We start from the raw sequence: 10749 nt of genomic DNA, 5'->3' as shown, positions 1-10749 counted from the left end.
ACACAAAGCCAAATAAATTTAACTTTTCAGTATTAAAGCAGTTTGACATCCAGGTTGGGGACCTAGCAGTGGTTAGTGCCTGGCCAGCCTCAGAACACAGAGTTTGTCTGATTTAGGTGAAATTTCATTCATTGGAGACAAAGTAAAATTGCCTCTTATTTGCTCAGCACTAAAAATCCATCTGAAGCTGATTGCCAAGTGATGGGATTAACTCCTGCAATGGCACCGTGAAATGAGAGATGGAGAGAAGAATATTAAAAAATGGCATTTCCAACCATGTGCAGGCCCTGATGTCCTGCTGTTGGCTTGGTGCTGTCAAAGGGGCTGATTTTGATGGTTTTAGAGGCACTAACCTGGGCAGTGAAATGCACCTCAGGCAGCAATTGCTTCTCTGGTGTCTGCAAGTGCCTTTATCTCCCTTCGTGCTCCTCAGAACTGAAATCCTGCACAGACCGAGTGAATCTGAGGCTTTGGGAAGGCCCAGTGGTGATAGATTTTGGTGAGATTTGAGTCAGGAGGTGGAAGCAGCAGCTGAAGGGGCTGTAATCTTCATCCTTGGGCTCTCCTGCAGGCTGATGCGGTGTGAAGGAGGCAGGGATTCTGTAAAGCAGCTTCTGTAGCTCCTGGGGGAAAAAAACCCAAGTGGTAAGTTCTTTAATTTGTTAGAGTTTCAGGCTGTGCTGCACCTCAGGGCCAGGCTCTGCTTCTCTCTGCTCCAGGTGGTGCTTCCCAGCTGTCCTCTGTGGTTTTTATTTATTTGCAAACCACCTCCCTGACCAGCTTCCACTTTGCTTTAAAAAATTCAGCACCACGTTTGTGGCTGAAGAGGTCCCAGAGTTGGGGAGAATGGTTTGAGATGCAATTTGCATCACAGAGTTGTTACAGCAGGGAAATTGTCCCATCCCTCCTGTGCCTGGAGCTGCTAATCTTGTTCTGAACATTGAAAACCTCTTCAGCTTCTCTCATTATACCTAAATTTGATTACTGCTTTGATTTCACACCTCTTTCATGCAGGCTTTTCCTCTCTCCTTGGCTGGAATTCTCTGAAAAGATAAATTTTATCATGCCTTGGGACAGTTCCCGTCATCTATCTCTGCTCCTAATGCTGCTTTTAATTATCTTGGGAACCTGAGCATGAGGGAAACTGGGAGGAGTTTAGTGAGAAGAAAAGGAAGGCACAGAGGCCAAAGTGTAAATGCAGAGTCTAGGTCACCAGAGTCTGCAGTGTTGTGGGGATCTGGGCCATGCAAAGTGATGTTTTTCTCTGTGAATGGCTGATTCCTTCTGTATCTCCTCCTGAAATTCCTGTGCACCAGGGCTGGTGCTGGAACTGCAGCCACACAAACTCCCCATGGAGCCGTGTGGGACACAGTGGGAATCATTTATTTGCTGTTTTTGGTGAAAAGTTGTGACATGAACCTCAGTGTCAGGGAGGAGACACGTTAATGCTGCTGCTGTCAGACAGTGCCCACACACTGTGTCTGGAGACAGCTCAGGAGAAGATGAAGAAAAACCAGGATTAAATCCCATGTGCCACTGAATTCTATCAGAGATAAACTGCTTGGAGCGAAGTCTGTGAAGTGACTGGAGAGAGCTGGATGAAAGGGACAGCTCTGAGAAGTGTGTGGTACTTCAGTGATGTCCTAACACTCATCTTTGCACAGAGATGAAATAGTATCAGTTTGCATGGCGTGAATGTCTGGTGTGGAAATTGTGTGTTGCACAAGCTGTGCTGAGCTTATCTGGCTCTGAAATATCATCTCTGCACCTTAGCCAGGAACAGCAGCAGAGTTCTGAACAGATTAATAAAAATCAGTCATAACCCAGAAGCAAACCTTGGCAATACACATCTGTGGCAGGTGAGGAGACCAAAAGCTTTCATTATTGTTCAATAAAAAAATCCTCTCTCTTGGCATTAAAATGCTTTAGTTTCAGCTCTGCCCCAGACTATCAATGTCAAATGTTTCTCTGGCTGTTGGGGGTAGGTTCTCCCCCATAGCTCTCTGCAGGTTGGTGCTAATTAAAGATGTTCTGTCAGGTTCAGATGTTTTGGTGCCTGACCAGGGAGTGCAGAAAAGGGATTACAAGTGCTGACATTTACTGTACTAGAAAGTCCAAGGGATAAATTTGTGCCAATTAACACCTTTAACTAGGAGGATCAATTCCTGTTGTGCTTGTACCAGAGTCTGGGCACAGACGGGGTTTCCAAGGGAAATCTTGGTCCATGTAGGGCTGGGGCTCCCTCCAGGCTGGTCCAGCCCCTCAGGGTGCTCAGGAACAGGGGTTCCCCACAGCCCAGCGCATCCTCCTTAGCCCTGGGGCTCCCAAGGGCAGAGCCATGGCTGAGGCTCTGCAGGAGCAGGCAGGCTCAGCCCTGCTCCAACATGGGATCCCATGGGACAGGGCACGCTGGGATTTGCCCCTGCAGCTACCAGGTGTGTCCAGAGAAACTGCAGGGAGGGGGTGACCTCTGTCAGTGGGACCCCTCTGTGCACAGGTGCCCCCACTCCTGGGGTGGCTGTGCCAGCTCCCCCAGGGACCTCCAGCCCTGAGAACCTGGAGCAAGTGGAAACCACAACTTTGCAAATGCTGCCTGTGCCCAATGCAAATGGTAAGAGAACGGGGTGTGAAAAAAAAATTATTACAGAAGAACATCAACAACAATACAGAACACTTGAACAATGTAAGAACACTTGTAACAACAACAATCCGTAGAACGTATATACATAAGAACCTATCTAGCTAAAATATATGAAATTCATTTGTAGAAGATAAAAAAATTCTAAAAGTCTTAAGTCCTAAATCCTATGCCTAAAGACAAAATACTGTAGAACATATGTACAAAAGGGTGGCATCTCTGTCCGGAATGTTCATCAGTGCTGGAAGAAAAGCAGGTGCCATGGTCACTGCAGTCAGGCACAGAGGGCTCTTCCATGTGTCCCCAGGTAGGCACATGTGGGCAAAGCAGGACTCTGCTACCAGAGCTGAGCCTGGCTGGCTGTGGGATGGAGCTTGAGTGGCCCAAAGTGAGCACAGGACAGGCAGTGTGTGGCCACCAGACTCCAGTTCGCGAGGTGCCCTGTCTCTGCACAGGGACCAGCCTAGCTCCAGTCGGGCAGCAGGGGACCCACTCTGCCTGTGGGGATCACGTGCCTGTCCTGCTGCTGGCATTGGTCTTCATCCCAAAATCATATCCTCTTCCTCATCTTTTATATCAATGTCCATGTCCTCAATGTATTCTTCCATTTCCACTTCCATCTCCTCCTCTTCCTCATAAACATCCACTTCCATTTCCTCTTCCACATCCACCTCCATCTCTTCTTCCATATCCATATCCACCTCCATCTCTTCCTCTTCAGTCTCTTCTTCCTCCATTTCCACGTCCTCCACTGTAGGAGTCTGGGTGTCCACCTCCATCTCTTCCTCTCTGTCCATGACAGCCTGCAGAGGTGGCAAAACCTCAGAGTGGGGTCCCTGTCCCACACCATCCCCACAGAGCTGCAGCCCACTCGGGCAGCTGGAGGTGTCCACCTCCATGGAATGGCACCGTACCTCCCTCAGTTGACAAATGAGACAAAGGATAAACGTGAGCATCCTGAAGTGATGGATGACAAAATCCAGGCACTAGGGAGCTCTCAGCACTGATGGGAGTAGCAGCGGGCAGGTGACAAGAAGGGCGGCAAGAACGGTGACGAGGGTGAGCAGGAGCGGACCGAACAGTTGGCTGACACAAGGGCCAGTGGTTGAGTTGTTCTCTGTGCTGGGTGGTGGCACTTCCAGTTGGAACATGGGATGTGACATCACACAGATCCCAAGATTCCAGGGTCAACAGAAGTGGTCACTGGGGATCCCTGAATGGTTGGGCTTGAAACAGACCCTGAAGATCATCTTGTTCCAAGCTGAGCAATCTCCTCCCAGACCTTGGGGGAGCCCTGTTCCCAAAGATGGGGCATGCACAGCCTCTGTGCCCAGCCTGGGCCAGTGCCTCACTGTCCTCAGTGTAAAACAGCAGCTTCCTTAGATCCAGCTTCAATCAGCCTCCTGCAGTTGAAAGCCATCCCCCTTGCCCTGTCACCACAGGCCCTGTTGAACTCTCTGTCCCCTTCTTTCCTGTGGGACCCTCCCAGTCCTGCACAGCCACAGTGGGGCCTCCCAGTGTCTCCTCTTTTCAGGCTGAGCATCCCCAGTCCCACTTGGACAGCAGTCAGTCAGATCAGGGGACGTCAAGGCTGAAGGGTAGCAAATAGCATCAGGAACTGAGAGATGGAAGTTTTAGACCCAGATTTGCCTCTAAATGTACAAAATTAATAACAGTGGAGGGAAAGATGGTGGGACACTTGGTCTAACTGGTGAATTTTATTTTTTTCTTCTTTTCTGTCATGCTGATGGTTTTTCTGTTTGAAAGGAAGCTTGGCATAATGTCCACTGTCTTCTCCATTTGTGAAACACCAAGCAGAGTCTGGGCAGGCTGATGATGCAGAGCAAAACCTGCAAGTATACTGGTGATCCTGAGTCTAGGGATGCAGCTAAACCCAGCCAAAAGTAATTTCTGGAAAGTCAAGCCTGGTTTACATTTTCTTGAGTTTGGCTATGCCAACTTAACCAGTCATTTATAAAAAAGCAAATAAAAAGCTCAAACCAAAACAGACAAAAACCCAAATAAACAAACCCATGCAAACCAATCAAACAAATAAAAAACTCCAAATAAAACCAAAGGGAATGAGGAGTTAGTGTTAGTTGTGAGGATATCACATCAGGCAAATGGCTGCTTCCCACAGGATCACCATAAAAAGCCACATAAAACAGCTGCTCCAAAATATACCCAACAGGAGAAAAATAAAAAGTGATACATGGCAACTTTGGGGGCAGCTCCACATTAAGGTGAAGGATGAGCAGTGGTTCAGACCCAGCATTCCCCACCCTTCAGGCTGCTGTTTGCTCCTGATAAAAGACCCTTGCAGGACTGTGGCTCCTCTCAGTGCAGTGTAAATCATCCCCACAGCTCTCAGCTGAGCCACTGGCATTTCCAGAGCAAGATCCAGGCACAATCCTGAGCATCTGTGGAAGATCCTGAGCATCTTCATGCCTAGAACCACAAAACAGCTCAGGCTCTCCCTGGACTGGGTTTTCAGGGGAGGTTTCCATTTGCCTGTGAGATCTGTTCATCCCTCAACACATCTGACTTTATGTACAATGATGCATTTTTGTTCCTTCCTTGTTCCTGTGTGCCAGTGAGGAAGCATCCATGTGAATGGAGGATGTTGTGCACAGGAACATTTATTCCTGGATTGCCATTCTGCTTCACTGTCACTCAGCTGAACATGGTCCTTTTCTAAGAGGGACTTACAAGAAATGTGTAGGAATTTTGGCTCTGAGAGGAGCAGAAAGCACATTTTCTACACCCCATTCCCAGCAGATGCAGTTTCCCTGGCAGAACAGTGATTGCCATTCATCTTCCTGGGAAGATTGTGAAGACATTCAGAGATCACAGGTTCAGCTCGCCTTTGGCTTTGTGTCCCTCATTTCAGATAGCCAGTTTCAAGGGCCATTGAAAGAGGCTCATGTTTGCCTTGCTACCCAGAAGTGCTGTAGTTATTTCCAGGAGAAAACAAAAAATTGATTGTCCTCTGGTGTGGTAGAAATCCCACCACAATTGTGAGTCTGTGAGCAAAGACAGCCTGTGCTTTTTGGGGCTGTAACAGCTGAGAGTGTGGCACAGCAGTTTTTATATTATTTTTAGAGTGCTGAAAACATTGTTCGCAAAACAATCTTTCTCTCCTGTCTTCTGTCATAAACTGTGGAACAGAGAAAATGGAAAGGAGCAGAGGTTTGTTTAAATTGACTGGGGTTTTTAAAGTCTTAAAACAGTGTCAGCTTGATGCATGATACTTTAGAAATTGGATTAGTAGCACCTATTTCATCCCACCAGAGAAGTGGGATTGAAGACTTCCAACAACAGAGACACTAGATGTGCAAGAGCTCAGTTTTCCACCCCTCACACAAGTGTTTTGCTGTACTATTTTAAGCAGCTCAGCCAGATATATTAAAATATTGCTCCAAACAACAGCAGAATGAAAATGTTCCACCAAATGGGGAAAAATAAGAAAAGTGGGCGGCAGCCCTTTCTGAAGAGCTTGTGTTGATTTTGCAAAGTTGGATGCAAACAAGGTTTGCCATATTTCTTTCCTAGAAAAATGTAGATATTTAATAGAAATCTGTGTCTGAGGCTGCTAAATTGGGTATGATTTTAGATCTGGGTGGAGCAGAACAGGTTTCAGAGAAGCTGTGGTTGTGTCACCCTTGGAAGTGTTCAAGGCCATGTTGGATGGGGCTTGGAGCAACCTGGTCTAGGGGAAGTGTCCTGAGTATGGTGAGTCCATGGAAAGAAACTTTTGGTTTTCCTGAGATGCTGCCCTTGCAAGGGGAGCTCACAAATACGCCATAGTCTGAAATGCTCTGAGCAGAACCCAGCTGTGCTTTCTCACAGGTGATGAGGGATTTTCACTTGTATTTTATGGGGGATTTTCAGAGGGCAGTGCAAGAGTATCTGAGTGTATTTGACAGGCAGAGAGGGCCAGTGTGGCAGCAGCTTAATGCAATGGAGCTTTTCCTTCTGTGACCCTGTATAACCTGAGGCACTCTGGGGCTCTTGGACCCGGCAGCTGGACAAGTTAATCATTGTAACAAGTGATAAATTAACCTGCTCCACTCTCCTTAGCATGGCTGTGATGAGCATTAAGTAAACCAGTGAGCCCTTGCCAAGGTGGGAGCTTGTTCTTAGCCAGGGAGCAGGGAGAAAATATTGCTTGGAGTCAATAAAGCAACTCTGCTTCCCCAGGAAGAGGAAAAGAAGTAATTAAATATGTGAGTGCTGCATGGAATGATTTGCACAAGGATATCTCTTGTCTGCTATGCAGGAATGTTCCCAATCAACTATGCTTCTCCTAACCTTTATTTTTCTGTATTTCTAAAAAATCATAAAAGAGACTCTTGATTTAAAAAAAACCAAAGCACCTTGTATGGAGGCATTTTTTCCTTTCTTCAGAGTGCCTCTTTCTTTTGGTCCCTCCAGAGCTCTCACTTCATTTCTGCTGTTCCTCGGAGCACAGGCTTACCTCTTTCCTGATCCCCTGGGCTTGTTTTGCCTCTGGGTGTCATGAACACTATTAATTGTGGGGTTTTTCTCTCCATCTTAAATCTGTCTCTTCAAGTGGTTTACCTTCATTTACCTGTTCGAGTGATGGATTTTTCTCACCTTTTATTACTTAGTGCTTTTTCTTCATTCTCTAAACCCAACTTCTCCCTTGCCCTGTGGCTGTTAGATGCCATTACAGGAGCATTCATTCTTTCTCTGCTGCTTGTCTGAGCTTTCACAGGGAGCTGAGAGCTCTTTGGGGTTAAACTTGACTCACTTCAGTGCCTTCCTTGATGCTGCCTGTGTACTTGGACACTTTAAGGGAATAAAGTCTCAGTGTGGAGATTACAGCTGTGAAATAATGGCTCTTTTGAAGAAGACAAGAATGCTGTTGTCAATCTTTTCAAGGATAAACTGAGCACCTTCTTTTTGGGGAGAACCAGGCTCAGCTCAGCACAGAGGTGGCTGATGCAGGTACCCAGGTTTGGAGGCAAGGGTGCAGCTCCTGGGGGTGTGTTTGTGGGAGGCTGTAAGGTTTGTGTGGGGTCCTTGGAGCAGTGGGAACACCCCACTGGGAGATGCACAGCAGGAAATGGGTGCACAAAGGGCCTGAAGTGTGACCAGCTTTGGTGAAGCTTTCCATAGGAAAAAATATTTTTACTGGGATTTTGGACAATTTGAGGCTCCTTCTCATATCCTTTGCCTGAGGAAAATTCCCCCTTTGCAAGAGTGTGGGAAATCCTGAGTTCACACTATGAAAAGCCCTGATCATTATATTTTTTTTTATTTTTCAATGTTGTCATCCCAGCAGGAGTCAGAGAAAGAGAATACGTGTGACCTGCCTGTCTTTGACTTCGTGACAGGAACAATGCCAAGGGGAAGCTGGTCAGAGGAGCATCACTGCTCTGTCCTTAATTTTCCTGCACAACTGAGGATGATTTAAGAACTAAGGCACAGCCAAGACCTTTCCTCCTCCTGTGCTCATCAAGCAATCAGTGCCTCATCACACCTCAGTTTCAAACACCTCGTTTGCATCTGGCTGACCTTGACTGCCCTCCCTGGATGGGAAGATGAAGAGGTGGAAGTGTGAAAGATTGGGATTTTATGGGTGAGTTGTGAAACAGTGTCTGGTGCAGGCTGGTTCTGTGGAAACATCGTGTGCTGTGCCATGGAGGATGAGAGTAAATGGATTAAACAGGAGATAAAAAGGGCAAGGCACCTGGTTAGCTGCTGTTGAAGAAAATGGTGGGAAAAAAAATACATGTAAGAAATATGTCAGAGATGGTCATTAACTGCACTGCAGGGTCAGAGCTCCTTTAGTAATTGGCCATGTAGTGAATACTAGAAATTATTTAAAAAGTTCCTAAGTGACTGAGGGCTTTTAGTGAATGGTTGGGGGAAACAAAGGAATACTGTTTCTGGCATAACTTTTATTATAATTTAAGCATCATCCTCTTTTTGAGATAACAGCTGCTTTGAATAAACTGAAATATCTTCTCCATTAGCTCTGGCAGGAACTGGATAAAGCTCTCATTCAGGTAAACTTTAACATATGTCTGTAGAATAATAAATTTAATGAGAGTCATAAAATGTATTGTATGAGTAAGGATTGTGCTTAGGGCAAGAAGAAAGAGTAATTAGGAGTGGACAAAACATGTATTATAGTGGGGAAATTATAATTTATGGTGGTTTAACTAAGCTTAACTAAGCTAAACTCAGCTTAACTAAGCTGAGATAAAAGTCTACCTTTGTTGCAGGCTAAGCTCTAAAACAGAATTCTACTAGAGCAAATCTGGTCTACAGACAGACCTTTGGATACAAGTTTACCTCTGGTTCGAGAAAGCTCAGGGCTTGAGCAGCATTTTATGGCTTTGCTCTTGACCCTTGGGCTATAAATGCTCCTGTAAAATTAATGCCTAAGTTATAGTTTCTACAAATTTCTAAGAGTTCCAATGGAGAAAGGTCCACCTGGACTTTGGGGACAGTTTCTCAGAGCAGAACATTTCAAGGTGCCATTAAACTGCATTCAAACTCTCTTTTATTGGGGCATAAATTTCACAGCCTGGTCTATCAGCCTGACACGTTCTTTGAGAAGAGACAAACTTTACAAGCCACTTTAAAAATAATTTCACTGCCAGGTTTGCAGCTCTGAGAACATTAATAAACTGCAATGGCTTTTCACCCTGCAGTAGCCACTAAGTAATTATGATTGTCTGTAGGCAGACTAATGAAACCAGCTGTTAACAACCTAATGAGAATTTTTACCAGCCCTCTGCTCCACAGGCACATCCCTTTTCTGTCCCTGATTTTCCTGCACCCAGTGCTTCCCAGAGAAGTTTGATGTTGCTTGATAGTCAGGTAAAAACTGCTTTATTCTGTAGGAGTGGTGATGCTTCACCTGGGCTGCTGCCATGCTGGGGTCACATCACAAAGTCCAGTTTCTGCAGGAGCTGGGGAGCATGGAGAGCTCTGATAGCACAGCATGGCAAAGCTGGAGTGGAGGATTCTGGTTTAGTGTGCCCCTGGTTTAGTGGCAGACAGCATTAGTGATTGATAAATCTTTAGTTCAAAGATAAGGTGTTGCTGTTTTGGCTCTAATCTTAGGTTGCTTTCAACACAGTTTTCCCTGGCACTTAAGATACTTTTCTCTTGCTGTCAGTACTCTGTCATTCCAGATGACCTTTAAAGGTCCCTTCCAACCCAAACCATTCCATAATTCTTTGGATACATGATGAATAGCAACATATATTTTACCCTTATTATGGGTGATATTACATCATGTCTGGCCTTTTGGGGCTCTTTCTTCTCCAGGTCCTTGTGACTACACTCACTCCTATATGCTCTTAATTTTTTCTGTTGCTTACCTATTGCAGAATGAGGCCTTTGTCGGGGATGAGCCATTTGTTGGTGAGGGGAGACTCGGACACTCAATATGAGTGATAAGCAAGTTCCATTTATTGAAGAGAGCATCAGACACTTATACAGCAAGTACTAAGCTTATGAATATTCTGTAAGCCAAGCGATCTATTGGTTAAACTATACCATCAACTCTTCCTCATTCGTTTGGGCCTACATTCCCTATTTCCCATGTCTCTCTGTCTACTTGTTATCATACCCAGCTAGGCCCAAGGACACGCTATCTTGCAGGTGCAAAAACTCAAACTAGCTGTGTTTGGTACTTTCCCAGCTCCTGATCGGCTAACATGCGAATGTCTACGTGACCTCTGTCATGTAGCCATTTTTCCACAGAAGCCTGCCTTTATGCAGGCACAGGGAGAGTGAGTGCTGAACCAAATCAACTTCCAACACACTGGGCCAACCTCCAAAGAGTCCAGTTTGTTCTGCTGCTTCCTTCACGAACACTCGTTGCCTGCCAGTTTGCATTTTTCCCATTTCTGCTCAAGACTAGGGAATTTGGGATTTTAGACTGCTGTCAGTCTGGTAGCACCCATAACCTGTATTGGGCTATTGAAAACAAAGAGTTGGCATCACTGAATCTCTGGTCTGTTTCATCTCTAAGTTAGGAAATGTTTCCCTAAGCCTTGGTAGCAGTGATCTTGGTTCTAACTTGTGTTTTCAACAGGGAATTTCCTGTTTTATATTCCAAAGATTGA

Source organism: Melozone crissalis, unplaced genomic scaffold (assembly GCF_028551555.1).
Source record: "Melozone crissalis strain CALT ecotype California unplaced genomic scaffold, PUWL_Pcris_2 ptg000097l_1, whole genome shotgun sequence".
Taxonomy (NCBI): Eukaryota; Metazoa; Chordata; class Aves; order Passeriformes; family Passerellidae; genus Melozone; species Melozone crissalis.
The sequence above is the reverse complement of the archived record's forward strand: the minus strand, read 5'-3'. Positions refer to the sequence as shown.